Below are 18526 nucleotides of genomic sequence, written 5' to 3' on the forward strand. Positions count from 1 at the left end.
AAGCAATCGACAAAAAGGACACCTTAAAATAAAGTATTACCAAAAATACTTCTGTAAACAAGGTGAAGGAGAGTCAGTCATTGTGTGAGAAAATACTTTTTGACCCTTGAGCTGTACCTCAGGTTAAACTGGGTTGTACTGCCGTTCTGTAAAACAAGTGACAAAATGTTGCGAAAAAAATAAATAAATATATTTGATATAAAACTTAGTTCATAAGCAATAGATTGCAGGCGTATATGACACGTATTGGCTTGATGAATTGAGCTCTTTCCATTCAGAACATCTTTTAAATCACATATCAACTTACATATGGACACAAGATTACAAAGAAAAGAAGATTACAGATTCTCGCCGCGCACCAAAACAGAGATCAGAGGACGGCACATTCTGAAGGATATTCTGGTAAAAATAACAAGGAATATGGTAACAGATGGTTGCATTGCCCATCCAACAGACTTATTGGCAGTGCTGCTCAAAAACTCCTAACAAATGTGTACAGCACGGATAAATTGAAAAACTAGCAGCAGGTGGCAGTCTTGCACCATCAAAATACTACGGTATTGATCCACCCTTGCTGAACAGTGGGCAGATTTCTCTCGCAGACCATAAACTGATTTTGGATCAGTCTAAATGAATAAGCGCTGCCAATAGCGGCCTTATAAGTGTAGAAAAGCATTGGATGCAACCAGGAAGAAGGGCATCATCATTTCGCCTTCTCAATGTGATGGCGGCTAAAAGCTAATACACTTCACTACTGATGTTTGCAATAGGTTTAGCACTGAAGTTTAAAGATACGAGAAGAAAAACAGCCTGGGTGCTACCAGCAGACTATAGAGGGCAGTGCATTTGGCATTCAGATGCTCTTGGATCGGTCTCTGGTGTTGACAGACTTTTGAGGGACGGTGGTTTAATAACAGTGTGAAGAGGCACGCTCACACACGAGTGCCAGACCTCCAGGACACTCGGCTGCCAGGGCTCCGAACTTGACCACTGCAGTCATCCATTCCAGAGAGAAGCTCCCTCCACCGAGGAATATCTGCTCTGATTGCCTTTGCTGCAGTGTGCCAGAATCTGGCTTTTTGTAAACAGCCCTGAAACATTTCATGTGGCGGGTTTCAGAGAGATGAGATGAGCACCCGTGAGCTTTTTAAATGAGCACTTTCACTACTGATAGCCTTTTAACTCACAGTAGATACAGTGCCAATCGAGGTTATCAGCGTTTTGTATTTTCAACAGAAACACAGAAAACAAGACGTGAAATGATTTTCATGACAACACGACTCAATTCCAAAGCTGGTCATGTGATACATGTGATAACAACATTTGGGGGTGCCAATCAATCAATCAATCAATCAATCAATCAATCAATCAATCAATCAATCAATCAATCAATCTCTATCTAGCTATCTATAAAAAGATTGAGGTCAGTCAGAAATAAAAAAAAATGAATAGTTTTATTTAGTAAGGATGTGATAAATTTATCTATCAATCTACTGCAAAACATTTAGTTCTTTTGTTCCGTTCTCTCTGTTTCTTTTCATTCATCAAAGAATCATGAAAGAAAGTGTATCAGTTTCGACAAAAATATTAAGCAGCACAACTCTTCATATAAATGTTTCTTGAGCAGCAAATCATCATATTAGAATAACTTCTGTGACACTGAAGACTGGAGTAACGATGCTGAAAATAATGCTGCATCACAGGAATAATTTACATTTTAAAATGTATTAAAATAGAAAAGTTATTTCATATTGTAATAATATTCCACAATATTTCTGTTCTTACTGTATTTTTGATCAAATAAATGCAGCCTTGGTGAGCGTAAGAGACAACAACATTAAAAAAAATGTCTAAAAATGTTCTCTAGAAAATTATTTTAATTAGCAGTGGCACTGAGGCGGCTTTTTATTTACGAAGAACCAAAATAGGCATCAGAGTCTGCCTTTTTGAATACAGAAAGCAAGAAGAAACAATTTAAATGTCCACTCAGTAATTGATACCTCATTAAAAGGTTTTCCCCAACAGAAATGAACAGCACTTTTGGTAAACATGTTTAATACCATATACACTTGCATTATGAAGACTCATAAAAGCTGATTTGTGTTGCATAGAGTGGGTCCTCTCATGGGGGCAGACATGTTGAAATCACATGATAAGATGGCTTTATCTAATAATACATTAATCTAATATATTAATCTTATACAAAGTGCATTTTAACTATAGTATTTGTAACCAAAAATTGTGCTGCTTTATTATTACAGCATTTTGTTTTCTTTGCTTTATTGTTTTTCAGTTTCATGATCACGTTTTAAAACCAATCTTCATTTTAGACTTGGATAATAACCCTGGTGCCAATGAAAGATGCTCATCCCTGTCCACATTTACAAGTGTCATGCACAGAAAGATGCTCATCTACAGAATGTGTTGCTGTTGACTGTGTGTTTGTGGAACTCATTTGGTGATAAGAATGTCCTTCTTTCAGTAGCATCATTAGCACGCCAGATGCCATTTAGATCACAATTAACTCAAGTCACAATTAACATTGGTTTTAATTAAACAAAAGATAATTTGAGTAATGGTTTATCTGGTTTATCTCTCAAGGAAAGTTTGAAGTTGCATCCACATTAATCCAGATATATTTGAGAAACAGTGTTTTAAGTGTTCTCCACCAACACGTCTGAAATTGTTTAAATCATCTTGCTGCATATGCATAAAAAGTCATTAAAGCTCACTGAGATGATACCGAGAGACCAGATATAATAAAGTTCTCACACTATTATTCTGTTAAGAGTAAAATATCCCACCCCTCACTAGTCTAAATGTATTTGTGTTTATATAGTCTGTGGAAGGCGTAGAACTATAAAATGTTGGTCCAATCATATCCCTCGGTCTGAGGACTACGATAAGCTGTCCTACTTGCCTACTTGCCTACTTGTCAACATATGTATTTGCGCACCCTATTCACGCAGATATGATATGTTATCAGTGTGTTCCGTTAAGATTTTGCAGGCCGAGCAAGAATGGAAGGCATTGTTATTGTAATAGTATGCGCTTTGTACTATAATGTTCTGCTTAGCCTCTGGTCTGCCTGTGAGCGTTCATGTGTTTTGGAGAAGGAGTAGTTTTCGAGAGTGATTTTCAGGGAGGGTGGGAGGTAGCTATTGCTAGCCTCTCTGAAATTGCCTACCCTGTCTTTAATGTGAACATAGCCTGTTTATGACCTTCTAAAGCCATCAGATGCGTCAAGTAAGAATCAACTGTCAGGATGTCTTATTGTGATACATGACTGTGAAGATCACTTAGAGGGACAGATCATCCAATAATCATTTCATGACTTTATTTCCATGACAGAATGACAGAATGTTCATTTTTGGATGAACTGTCCCTTTAAATTTCAGAATTTAAGATTTAGGAACAGTCATTTTTGACAATTATGATTAATAAACAATGAAAAAATACAAGACAGCCAGTGGGAACAGGCGTATCCAGTGAAGCGCTATCCTTGTAATGTTCCTTTGAGGATATGGAGATTTGGGGTCTTATGGCCCTTCATTATTTCTCATTAAGACCTGTCTATGAGGACCATTAAGCAGACAAAAAGATAATCACCTCCCTGGAGTACTGACCTCTTTATGCTTCTGTTTAGGGTTAAACAGAACAGCCACCTCGATTGTAGTGTGGTCCACTTCCACAAAAGCCATCCACAGTAGTAAGTCTGGACTTTGACACATCATTAATTTTGTTCACGAGAAGACCAGAGCTTCCTCTGAGCTCGCAGCCTGTGTGAAAACAGAAAAATTGGCTTTTACATGTAACAATAAAGATCACAAGGGTGAGTTTCCCAATTAAACGATCAAAATAGATATGACAAATCTAAAAGTGTAATATGGTTTGTTACCAGCAGGTGTTTAATTAGAGCGCTACAACTTGACATCTGGTATGGCTATTATGCGATATGTAAACATACAGTCATCATAATGGCGCTATATTGGTAACAAGCCGCCATGTGTTTTTTGACATTATAATTAGCGAGCACCTGAATGTTTTATTCAGCACGATTCTAGTATATCACTTCATGACATATGGAAGCGTTTCCACATTAACGTTGTAGATTTATAAGGATGTTTGGGGAAAATAGATGTTCCCTTTTGAAGTATCCAATCTAAATAACTCAAAGCATTTATGTCATCAGAGAGCACTGAACTAAGAGATGTCAGGCACAGATAACGCGGCTGCTGGCATGTACCACTCCGACATACGTCACTTCATATTTTAAGATGTGATTCATCGCCTCCAGCTCCTCACCTCCCTTTTCCTTTCGGCTCCTCTGTGTCGGTTTAGCCTCAGGACTTGGCAGGAGAGCAGCCCTTGATCATTTTACCTTCACAGGATTTTTCTTCTTTAATATCAGTTTCCCGCAGCTCATTACAAGGGCTGTACTTTGCCGTCTCGAGGGGCTGAGTGGAGTTTCCAGAAGGCCTATTAGCGCAAGCCTCCCTGCTCAGTTTCTTAAGCTCATTCACTGTTATATTTCACCCGCTAGCGAGCAAGTGTTTCGGCTGAACTGCTTCATTACGAAGCGGCGCTCATTTCCACACTCTGGAGTGTCGCACATCCCGATGCTGAGGTTTTTTTAGGGGACAGCAGCACTCTGGAGATCTGTAATCGGATGGAAAAGTCTTCCTTAAATGTAATGTTCAATATTCTAGCATGGCGCCAAATTATCACAGTACGTATACAGGATAATACAGGTAATCTTGGAAAACCACACTCTGTATTCATACAGTTACCTTGGTTTACCTTGAATTTGACACAGGCAAAAACCCTTGTATCAGCCCGCACAGACACTTGAATAATAATATGCATCAGCTGACAATGTTATTTACAGTCAGACGTAACTGAATTAATTGTTATTTGGGAGGAATGTTTCTGGGAAAACCTTTTCTCCCAAATACGTTGCACTAAAATCATTTTAACTACTCAGAGGCCATCTGAAGAAGCAAACAGAGCCACAAAAGGTCAATTGTGTTTCAGTGAGAACTGATATTGGAAATGTCTTTTAAATTCCAGTTCAGTTCCTTGGATTTAAACTGAATTTGTATCAAACAGAAAGCTAAACTGAAATTCAAACTCAAATGTGAAGAAGTAGAATTAAAGTGAAATGCATGTTTTTAGCTAGAAAAGGAAAGTCTGAATATTGGCTAGACTTGTTTAAAAGTGTAAAAAGTCTAAAGAAAAAGTCTAGATAGAGTTAGTTAGTTTGATAGACAGACATACAGACTGATAGACTGACTGATTTATTGACAGAAAGACAGAAAGACAGACAGTTAGTTAGCTGGAAAGATGGACATATAAACAGACAGATAGACAGAGAGTTAGTTAGTTGGATGGATAGATGGACATACAGACTGACTGACAGACTGATTGATTGATAGACAGACGGACAGTTAATTGGACAGATGGACGGATATATAGACAGACAGAGAGAGACATTTAGTTAGTTAGTTAGTTAGTTAGTTAGTAAGTTAGTTATTTAGTTAGTCAGTTGAATAGATGGATGGATAAATAGACAGACAGACAGCAGAGGTGGAAAGAGTACGAAAATATTCTACTCAAGTAAAAGTACCAATTTTACTAAAGTACAAGTAAAAGTACCAGTCTAAAACTCTACTCAAGTAAAAGTAAAAATTATCTCATGTAAAAATTACTTAGTTACATTTTAACAGTGGGAGGGAGGCAAAAATGGGATAGGCCAAATGTCAAACTCAGTTCCTGTGGGCTACAGCCCTGCAGAGTTCAGATATAACCCTAATTAAACACATCTGATCCAGCTAACCTAATCATTTAGGCTTATGTGTTGGAGCAGGGTTGGAACTAAACTCTGCAGAGCTGCGGCCCTCCAGGACCTGAGTTTGACACCCCTGAGACAGGCCTATAAATCTCAAACTAGTTGTTTTTAATTAAAGGAATCAGGTATTAGTCAAATTAAACCAGTATCAACAAAATTCATCTTTGCAATGCAAAAGAAACACTTCACTTCAGAAGCTTCATCTGAAGTGGCATTCAGATGTATTTACACACTGTTTAATGCAGGACATGAATGCATTTAACCTGCGGTTACAAATGCAGAAATAATGTTTTGATATACAAGACATAAAATGTTGAATACTCATTTTTAAAAAAATTCAAAAAATCAAAAGATATTTTAAATGTGAAATTAAAATCGCCAGTAGGTGTCAGCAAGTCACTGTTAATAAGTGAGTCATTGCGATTGAACCGAATCATTTAAACGGTTGATTCATTCAGGAACGAAACACCATCATTGCGCTAAGATGCAAAACTGTGCTATTGTGGCTGTGTTTGGAATTATTTTTGTTGTCGAAATAGAGCAAAAACAGGCAATATGGTGTCTCTTAATTAACTTCTGGTTAATTGAACTGCTGTAAAAAATCTGATCATGCTGATTTTTGGAGAAAAAAATTACAATCTTCATGTGAATGAAATTATATAAATATATACATTTTCTGTCCCTATATCTTCGATTTTGTGATCATTCTAAATGCATTTTAACAGACTGAATCACCCAGTGAAAGAAAGCACAAATGCGCGCGCACACTAGTCTAAGACGTCACACTCACAGCACTCTAGGAGTGTTTTGTTTGGTTTTTGGCAAAATACTGATAATGTCAAATCGCACCGTTAAAACAACAATGACGATATTATCGCAGACGATATATTTCGCACACCCCGCACCACTATCTTTTTGTCTAATTCGTGCAAAAACTTTTGCTAAAACTGTCAAAGCTTCATTTTAACCATGATGCAAGTATTTAGCTACTTTACATCTACATGCTCGCGAGGGGTTGATGTGGAGATTTTATAAGCTGCTAGTTTGGTCTCCCTATGCAAACATGGTTTACACGGCATAATAGAGCATACACATGGCCAGGGGTTCACTTCATTTCCTTCGAGTTCAACTTCAACAGAATTCGATGGGGATTATTTTCAGCTCGGTCTGCACCACTAACGCCGGTCTTGTCCATCTGCATCTTTCATTGCGATTTTAGCACCAGTTTGTTCTCCTGCCCATTATTTACTGCAGTAGTTTCCAGGGAGCGATTTTTTATTATTATTTTTTTTATTCAGTAATCAATGTGTTTTAAAATGTAGGGAAGTACAATACTTCAAACAAAATATATCCTACTTAAGTAAAAGTAAAATGACAGATTATAAAAATTACTTTAAAAAGTAAGTTGCCTACACAAAAAAAGCTACTCAATTACAGTAACGCGAGTAAATGTAATTTGCTACTTTCCACCTCTGACAGACAGACATATAGACAGTTAGTTAGTTAGTTGGATAATTAGTTAGTTGTTAGTTGAACAGATGTATGGATAAATAGTCAGACAGATGAATAAATGCAATAAATTATATAATTAAATATAAAGTATTGGTGGAATAAACTGCAAGAAACTGTGTATTAAATGCTTGAAAACTAATAGATGATTCCCTTGCACACAGTCACTGACAAAAGCAACTGAGATGCATTTACTTTAATGCCTTTGGCAAACGGTTTTTATCCAAAGCCACTTGCGTTGAAGGTATAGATTTAATCCGCTCAAACATTCCCCAGGCATCAAACCCATGTTTTTGGCGCTGTTTGCCTCAGGCTGTTTGAGCTACAGGAACACTACAGCATCTGATGCTGCCTTTTTGAGCACAACCAAAGCCAGTAAGGGGCAAAAGAAGGTCAGAGTCAGCATATTTTAGTAAAGCTTTTATGCAAGATTGTATCTTCACAGAATTTGGAGACACAAAGTGCCTTCAAGGGTTTCTATGTGTTTTTATTTGTAATGTTTTATGGAATAGCATGCAGAAAATGTTCCTACTACCTGACACAAATCACACCTGCCTCTCTGACAGCCATAGACTTTGTAAACAACCACATCAAAGAATCTGACCACTATTTTTTAGTCAGCCAGAAGAATTTGAGCTGTCTGTCATTTTGAATTTAAAGGGAAAGTTCACCCAAAATGTAAATTCTGTCATTTAAAAACTCGTATGACTTTTTTTTTTTCTCTCTCTCTGAGGAACAAAAGAAGTTTTTCGGTTTTGGTGAACAATTTAAGATGGCTTAAAACTTGCACAGATCATCCAGAAAGCTACAATTTGGTTTCATAAATACATACAAAACATTTCATGCTGTTTAATATGTATACAGATCCAGAGGATCAGATCCAGTCAAGTCCAAAGAAATTGTTATGAATGGCAGTCAGAAGTGAAAGACCTGAGTCTGTGTAATCTCCTCAGAGCTAATAGAAAAACTCAAAGGCTCAGATATGAAAAGGTCAGGTCCTGTGGGACACAGAGAATGTATTTCCAGAGCTCACTGAAGTGTGGAGAGTGATAGCAGACTTATCACAGTGAGGGCTTGGATGGCCTTTGTTTCTGAGGGTCATGGGTAGCCCAGGCCTGATCACTGGCTCTGGAATTTATGAATATCATCAGAGGAGTGGCGATGTTCACACGCCTTTGAACTTGAGCTCCAAAACACTGTCTTTCGCTGACTACTCGTTTCTGTGGTGTTATTGCAGCAGCTGGGGTTTCTGTTTTTATAATTATCAATATCAAGAAGGGCAATTACATAGGATGTTTTTTGTTAATATAAAGGGATAGAAAATTCTGTCATCATTTACTCGCACTCATAATGTCATTATAAACTCATATTTTTTTTCTGTGGAACATAAAAGGAGATATTTTGAAGTATGCTAACGCTGCTACATATACAAAAAATATACAAAAAGCACCATGAATGTATAATAAATGCAGTCCATATAATTAGTGTTATGTTTTGTGTTTATAAGTAAAAACAGTAATATTGTGAAATGTTATTACCATTTAAAGTAGCTGTTTTTTTGTAGTAAATATATTATGTAATTTATTCCTGTGATGTAAAGCTGAATTTTTCAGCCTCATTACTCCAGTCAGTCAGTGTCACATGATCCTTCAGAAATCATTCTATTCTGATTTACTGCTCAAGAAACATTATTATTAACAATGTTGAAAATGGTTATTCAACTTTTTTGATACAGTTTTAATGTTTGATACATTTAATACAATACTTTTTACAGGATTCTTTGAGGAAAGTTCAAGATAACAGCATTTTTTGAAATAGAAATCTCCTGTAACAATTTAAAAGTATAAAAACATTCAACGTATTCAACTTTTTTGATACATTTTGGATGCATCTGATACAAAAAAAAAATAAATAAAAAATTCAGGACTCTTTGAGGAATAGAAAGTTGAAGAGAATACCAATTTTAGAAATAGAAATATATATAAAAAAAAAAAACGTATAGCTAGCTAGCTAGATAGATAGATAGATAGATAGATAGATAGATAGATAGATAGATAGATAGATAGATAGATAGATAGATAGATAGATAGATAGATAGCACAATAGATAACACAACATGTACGTTATATTGTGGCCAAAACAACCATATTTCAGGATCTTGATTTAAAACCTCTTTAAAACATGGAAAAACATCACATTAATCTGGGAATGGGAATAAGCTTTCATAGGAAGCTCTCACCTTAGTGTTGTTTGAATCACAGATGCAGTGCTTTGGCAGGCCGTGGATCATCATCTCATTAAAAGCAACAGAAGCATCAGGGACATGCTTACGCTGTCCAGACCACAAATAACTCTGGCATGGCGATGTGGAATCTTTTCACTATGATCCAGATTGCCGTAAACAGCTTTTGTCAACAGTGCGAGTAGGCACAGTTAGAGGCTATCAGAGAAACACTCGCATATGTTTTCACAGGGCTGGCTGACTTACAGATATTACATATTATGTGGGATGAGTGGAGCCTTATAACATTACACAAACATGAGTTTCACCTGTTTACAGTAAAAAGAAGAACTGACTCATGAATAAATCAAACATTATTGAATTTACCAACGTCAAAGCATGTATTATGTTGAATAGAATTCTGTGGTAGAAATTATTATTATTATTATTTTTTTTTTTTGGAATCACAGTTAGATTGTTATGCATGCAAAAAACAAACAATTGAATAAAATGTAATTAAATGGCAGAAAAATATCCGGTTACAATGTTTACCCTGATTTTCCTCTATTGTAGTCAGGGCTATTATAGTTAACAAATACAATACAATAGAATAAAATGTTATGATAAATTAAACATTAATTATATATATACGTCTATATATATATATATATACATACATACATACATTATATATATATATATATATATATATATTAATACTTTAAAACTAAAATAAAACAGAAAATATATATTTTTTAATTCAAACAATTAACAAACAAACAAACAAAAAAACTATGATCGTATCTCAATGATACTAAAATAACTCTGGCTCTGCTGCACAAAGTACTGTAAAAACAACCTTGATGGTGCAAAAAATATGGCTATTGTAGAAAACAGGCATAATTTGTTTAAACATTTCATAAATATTGAACTTGTTTGTGATTATTTCAACCTTTGTTTAGCTATTATAAGAAAAGGTAAAAATGAAAAGGAAGTAAAATAAAACGATTAAGGCATAATAAAAATCAGTTTTAATAAAAAAAACCTAAATCATAAAATTATCATAAAATCATCTTATTGACTATTTCATTTACATTGGTTGTTGTTTGCTATTTGTATAGTTTTCAGTTTCTTAAATATTTTTCATACTTTTTTAAACAAAAATCCTGTTTACTTCTATATTTCAAAGTAAAAATATTTGTATATATTACTTGATGTACTTTACTGCACGAAGTACCTCTTTTTTTTAGCAGGGCCCCAAAACACAGTTTTATTGTATCATATATCCTTTTCCAGTGTTTTATTCACCAGCTTCTGTCCTCAATAAAACAGAATCGTAAAAATTGACTGTTTGTTATTCTGACTTGTGTAAAGACATCCTTTGCCCAAATGAAAAGCTGTGAATTATAAATAACGGCGGGGAAATGTGTGTTTTCTGTGACAGCCTGTAACTGTGACAACATCATCTGAACCACGCTCTTGTTGATGCACAGTGTTTGCATGTACCCCCCACAGGTTTCCTGGGATCTGTATCAACTGAAGACGTCCTCTGAGGGCTTCGTAATAAAGTGACCTTTCCACGCCACTGTTCACACACCTCATTGACCTCATTTCCTCCTGTCACTGAGGGCCATTTAGTAAATGCAAAGAAACTTTTCTCACTTGAAGTATGGTATTGCAGTAACATGCTTAATGAGGCTGTAAAATTACATATTTTACTAAAGCACCCTGCTGCTGAATGTACATTAATAACCTAAATACATTTCTAATTGTATCTTTTCAATTTTTGTGTTTAGAGCGTGACATACTCTCAAATTAAAGTCCTCGATGGACACAGCCAGTGATTCGAGGCTAATTTGGACTTAAATATTCCATGACAGTTAAACACTTCAACGGGTCTTCCGGCGATAATCAATGGTCTTTTTCAAAGAAAATTCAATCTTCTTCTTAAAGTGGGAGGCATTGTTGGATTACAGACTGCATGCCACAAACTCTTCGATTGAACTTTAAAATCTCGGTCCACACCATCCCAACAGCGCACAACTGTCATACATATTAAGAGTCTCAATTTATTTGTGAAGAGCAAGCTCAGGAAGTCTATATTATCCGAAGGAGGATTTTGATGAATTCTCTACGAGCTACGTGGAGAGCCTGAGCAGATGTTCTGCTCCTATGAGGGTAAACAGTGTTTGTACGGCGTGAAATGAATGCCAAGACTCTTAATCGAGTTAAAAAGGGAAGAAAACACATTAAATTAAACCAATGGAGAACTGTGGGTTCACTCAAGGTAATAAGACAGCGAGAGAGAGATGAAGAAAAATTTGGCTGACAGAAACCCATTATGTCAGTTTTCAGAGCAATTGGTTTTTTTTTTTTATGCTGGTTAAAGTCTCGTCACATCCCTACAGCAATCACTAGTTAAGTGGTTTAAATGAATTTATATTGTTTGTGGAAGGCGTAGGACCGTAAAATGTTTGGCCTATCAGATTATTCGGTCCGAAAATTCAGATAGACTGTCCTACCTGCCTGTCAAAAAAAAGGTAGGTAATTTGCTCTGTAACTTTTACTGAGGTTGTGTGAGAAATGCACAGTTGTGATTCGTTGGGATGGGACTAAGATAACAAAATTTTCCCAGCCTCCTCAGGGAACACTACTCCCCTCTGAACAGCGATTTTGTTGATGGCAACTGAAAAACCTCTGATGCTGGTCAAGATAAACCATGTTGACTAGTGTTGAGAAGTACATTATTTAAAGTCATTATGTAATAGAAAGGGTTGGATCAGAGGTCAGGGGTCACGGATCATGGGTCACAGTAGCTACTGAAAGTGTGGGTCTACCTTTGGTGCAGTACATGCATGGGAAAAAAGATTACCTACAATCTTTACTTAATATTTTTATGATTAAAGAAAAAGAAGGGTATATACAAATGTATTTGTTTACTTATTTTATAACTGACATGTTTTATCCACTGCCTTTTATAGAGACAACCCTTCATTTTACATTAAAAAAACGATAATTTATTATTAGTCAGGAATATTTTATATCACAAAATCTATAATAATATAATGGGGCTAATGGGATCCGGCCGTAGTAGCCAGGTTGAGACCAAGGCCACGAAGGCTGGCCCGCCAGGGCTCCCCAGACTGTCTATCTCACCATGGCCCCGGAATTCCCAGCTCCACCCTGACTTCCCGGACTGCATGCTCCACCATGGTGTCCCGAGCTCCCTGCTCCGCCATGGCCTCCCGGAATAGGTCCCGCTCTGGAGCCCGGCCATCCCTGTGTGTGTTACCTGTCCTGAGGGGCCTCCAGAGTGCCCACCACCCCTCCCTGTTGGATGTAAGGAGGCGTGTGGATGCACCTTCTGGGAGGGGGGAGTAATGTCAGGCTTGTGTTTATGTTGTGTTGTGTTGTGTTTTGCTCCCCTTTACCGTGTTCTCCCATGTGTTTTGCCCATATTTGGTTGTTCCTGTTCTTGTTTAGTTAATTGATTTATCCCCTGCACCTGTGTTTGTTAATCATCCTGTGTACTTAAGTTCCTGTCTGTTCAATTCTGTTTTGTTGGGTCTACTCGTTACATTCCCTGTGTTTCTTTGATTTATGTTCAAGCCTTCATGTTGGATTATCCCTGTGTTTCATCATTAAAGACAGTTTAAGTTATTTCATGTCTCCTGCGTTCTCCTTGCGCCCACGTTACATGACAATAATATGAACCACTATTAATAATTGAGCACCAATAATAGTTGATACAAATTGAGCAGCAAATCAGCATATTAGAATGATTTCTAAAAGATCATGTGACACTAAAGACTGAGTAATGATGCTGAAAATTCGGCATTGTTATCACAGGAATAAATTACAATTTGGATTATATTACAATAGAAAGCAGTGTATTTAAATTTTAATAATATTTTTGAATTTTTGCTGTATTTTTTTTTACTAAATAAATGCAGTCTTGTTTTTTTTGAAAAAAAAAACCCAAACATTCTTAATAATCCTAATAATTCCAAACCTTTTAACGGTATCTTATGAAAGCATTTTTAAGCTTTTGAGCACACAGAAAAACCCCTTAAAGTAAAAGCCATATATATTCACTTTTTACAATGCAGTGTGTGAGGCACTGCCGACAGAAAGATGCTTTAGCATAGCAGACTTTGAACACAGTGCTTTTGCAAATGACCATTGACAAGACAAAGGCATCCATCATGTGAACTCCACTCAGGGGTTTCGACAAAAAGGGAGAAAAAAAGCATTTGAGGCAGCAAACGGAATTTTATCCTTGTGAAGAGAGCCATTCATCAAACATTACAAGTGGCACCCCAGAGATGCAGAGACGTTAAAGCTGAGAGCTGGAATATTGCTTGAATCCTCCCTCCACAAGATTTCTGCACCTCATAACAAACCACTGAAATGTCCTTATTACATTATGTATTACGATTTTAAATCAGCCGATAACTCAGGCTGCTGCACTCTTATAAGCAAACCTAATGGACTCTTCAGGCCCTCTAACTCTTGCTCCGGCTGATTGTGGAGCTCTTGATGGATCCGCCAAACCTCCATCTCCTCCAAAAGTGTTTTTTTTTTTTTTTTTTGCTGTGTTTAATCCCAGATCAAAGCTCACGGAAAAAAAATGTTGGTTTTTCAGGGCTAATGGTGCGACTTTTTTTCTGATGTCACAAGTGGACTGTTTCTCTTTATCTGCTTTCTGCAGGTGAGCTCATAGTCTTCTCTGATGAAGGCGGTAGTGCTGCTGTATTAGGACATCACTGCATTTGAAGAATGGGGACTGAACACTTATGTGCTGTTTGATGTCTTTTTCCTTCCCTCTGGGCCATGTTCAAGGATTCTGAGAAGTGGAAAAATGTCTGCCACACTCAAACATCTGGATAACAGTGAAATGCCTCACCTTTAATTCGATATGACGTAGTCATATGTAAGAGGACATTTTTATTAAGCTTAATTATTTATCTGGGAATTAGCATGACTTTCATTATCTCACTACAGGATTGCTGAAGTGTCCAATTTTAAAGTTTTTTATTTCCCAATGTAAGATTTAAAACATTCTGTCAGACAAATTATATATAAACCTAAAATATTATTAATATTTAATAATAGTATATAATATTATTAATTTCATTAATAAATAAAATATATCTACACTGTAAAAAAATGAAAAATAATTTTGGCAGGCGTGGTTGCCTGAATGATTTTGTAAAAAATACAGAAGAACTGTAAACACATTTACGGCCCAAAACTGTAAATTTTACTGCATAAACTTTTATACAAATTTCAAACAAGAAATTTTGAACAAGTAAATTTAACAACACATACTGCTATTAAAACCTGTTCAGTACCTTTAACATACTGACAACCACTATAATAATGCAGGTAGTAAAAGAGAAAGCAATATAAAGTAGCTTCATCACAAGCAGAAGTATAAACTTATACAGAAAAGGTGCACAGAGTCATTCATGCAAACACAAAACACCATCATGTTAACACACATGATACTTAAATAAAGCAAAAAACTTTCATTAAACAACAGAAGATGTGACATAAAGCCCAAATGTACATAACTGATAACAAAAACTATTAAAAAACATGATTATTTAAACAAAATACTTTCAAATGTGGAGTGTCACGCAGGGAATTCTGGGAATGTCAGTTTACAGTTTTTGACTGTAAATGATACATTGATTTGTTCTTTTTTACTTCTAAAAGCTGTACAATTAACATCATTTTACTGTAAAATTACATGAAATGTCTGGTTATATCTTTTACAGTTCTTCCCTGTATACAGTACGGGAATTTATTGTTAACTGTTTAAATTGTTAAATCTACTGCATAGATTATTTTATTTTATTTAACTTATGTAGACCCTCTGAAAAAGAGAGCGAGTCCCTGTACCTTCTAGTCTGTGCTTACGTCATCAAGACCTGGGGGCTGTTTCATAAAACAAGTTTACCGAACAAGCCAGGCTTATTTCAGTTAGTCTGATCAATTGACAATAAGTCAGACTGGCTTATCTGGTAAACCTGTTTTATGAAACAGGCCCCTGAAGGGTTTGTCTTCTTCCATGTTTGTTTTGTTTTTATTTGCATGTCTTTAGTTGAACCCTACAGTGAGGAGTTCACATCTGTTCCTGTTCCATTTAGGATACACCTTCCCAAACACATGCACAGTGTAAATGATACACTCAATTATGAGCTGGAAAAACACACAGGCAAAGTTGAACATACTCTTTCTATTGCTGCAGTATGTAGCATGTACTATGTGTAAGATGCATATTTTGTACAGTGTATAGATGCATATTTTATGTATGCACTGAATAAGTTTAATATATAATTGAGATACTATAATAGTTTTTATTCATATTTGGAATTATTGTTTATTTTTCCATTTTCTATTTTAATTTAAATGTTAGTTAAAATTATAGTATTTACAGGTACATCTAAAAAAATTTTAATATCGTGAAAAAGGTCAATATTTTTGTCACTCATTTCAGAAAGTGAAACACATATATTATATAGATTCATTACACATATAGTGAAATATTTTAAGCCTTTATTTCTTGAAATTTTGATGATTATGGCTTACAGATAATGAAAACCCAATATTAAGTGTCTCAGAAAATTAGAATATTACATAAGATCAATAAAAAAAGGATATTTTAAACAGAAATGTCAGGCTTCTGAAAAGTATGTTCATTTCTATGCACTCAATACTTGGTTGGGCCTCCTTTTGCATGAATTACTGCATCAATGCGGCGTAGCATGGAGTCAATCAGCCTGTGGCACTGCTCAGGTGTAATGGAAGCCCAGGTTACTTTGATAGCGGCCTTCAGATCTTCTGCAGTGTTGGGTCTGGTGTCTCTCATCTTCCTCTTGACAATACCCCATAGATTCTTTAAGGGGTTCAGGTCAGGCGAGTTTGCTGGCCAATCAAGCACAGTAACACTATGGTCATTGAACCAGCTTTTTGTACCTTTGGCAGTGTGGGCAGGTGCCGAGTCCTGCTGAAAAATTAAATCAGCATCTCCATAAAGCTTGTCAGCAGAAGAAAGCATGAAGTGCTCTAAAATTTCCTGGTAGATGGCTGCGTTGACTGTGGACTTCAGAAAACACAGTGGACCAACACCAGCAGATGACATGGCAGCCCAAATCATCACTGACTATGGAAACTTCACTAGACTTCAAGCAACATGGATTCTGTGGACTCTTCCTCCAGACTCCAGACCTTGATTTCCAAATGAAATGCAAAATTTACTTTCATCTGAAAAGAGGACTTTGGACCACTGAGCAACAGTCCAGTTCTTTTTCTCCACAGCCCATGTAAGATGCTTCTGACGTTGTCTCTGGTTCAGAAGTGGCTTGGTAGCCCTTTTCCTGAAGATGTCTGAGCGTGGTGACTCTTGATGCACTGACTCCAGCTTCAGTCTACTCCTTGTGAAGCTCTCTCAAGTGTTTGAATCAGCTTTGCTTGACAGTATTCTCATGCTTGCGGTCATCCCTGTTGCTTGTGCACCTTTTCCTACACAAATTCTTCCTTCCAGTCAATTTTGCATTTAATATGCTTTGATACAGCACTCTGTAAACAACCACACCTTTCAGTAATGACCCTCTGTGACTTACCCTCTTTGTGGAGGGCGTCAATGATTGTCTTTTGGACTGTTGACAAGTCAGCAGTCTTCCCCATTATTGTGGTTTCAAAGAACAAGAGATAACCGGAATTTATACTGTAGGGATGGCCATTAATTGAAACTCAAATGTAAATATTCTAATATTTTGAGACACTGATTTTTGACTTTCATGAGTTGTAAGCTCTAATCATCAGAATTAAAACAAAAAACCTTTGAAATGTTTTACTTTACATGTAATGAATCTAAAATATATGAAAATTTCACTTTTTGAAATAAGTTACAAGAAAAAATGAACTTTTTCAAGATATTCTAATTTTTTTGAGATACATAGAGTTTTTGTCATTTTAGTTATTTTTATTTCAGTTGTAATTTTAGTTATCATCAAGTTAAAGTAAATAAAAATGGGAAACGCTACCTTGGCAAGTACATTATTTAATTTCAAGTAATAAATACATTTAAATTCAAGTAATTATTATTATTTATTTTTTAGTTAACTATTTACATCCTGTCAGAATATATCTGTTTTTTCTGGTAACAGAACAAGTCAGCAAAATTGTCTAATACCCAAAACCTATTAACAGCAAGTCTTGTATGGTACCCAAAACTGTATTACCAGTCTTCTGTCAGCCAAGAAGTTGACTGAGGAAAGCCAGTGAAGAGCAGAAGCAGGAGATAATGATGATGACAAAATAGGAGCAGAGGTTAATGAATAGTCTTAGTTGCATATGTTTCAATGCTCAGACTTTGTCTGATTATAAATGAATGAATACATTAATGAAAAGTAAATGAATATAAAAGAAATGAAAACATAACAAAAATGTATGGTTGCTCTCGAAGGAAAAAGCACACAGTTTGCATATGAGGATCCTTAGATCCTTCAGTGCTAAATGACTTTATTTCCTAGATGACAACCTGATAACTTTGTCACTAAACCATGTGAAAAAACTGTAGCATTAGGCCTACTGTTTGAAATCTTATACTGTTTGCCAGATCAAACTCTCACACAAATTCAAAACGTTCTGATTGATTTGCCCAGTAGGAGCTGTTTAATGTGTGCACCATGAGGTAATAAATAATGCTACAGGCCACTTAACATCAGACGCATTGGGCAACAGAGTACAGGTTAGTAGTAAGAGTTTAGTTCCCAAAATCAACTGAAAACATGTACAGCATCATGTGTACTAGACATCACTTGTCAATTTTAAATAAACATTTGTGACTTTTACTTAATACTTATATTTATTATATGATCAACATTGAGAAAGGAAAGTCAGAACCTTTGCTTGCCTGTTGTCTTTTGTTTGTTTTT

This window comes from Barbus barbus (assembly GCF_936440315.1).
Source record: "Barbus barbus genome assembly, chromosome: 45".
In the NCBI taxonomy this organism is placed as follows: Eukaryota; Metazoa; Chordata; class Actinopteri; order Cypriniformes; family Cyprinidae; genus Barbus; species Barbus barbus.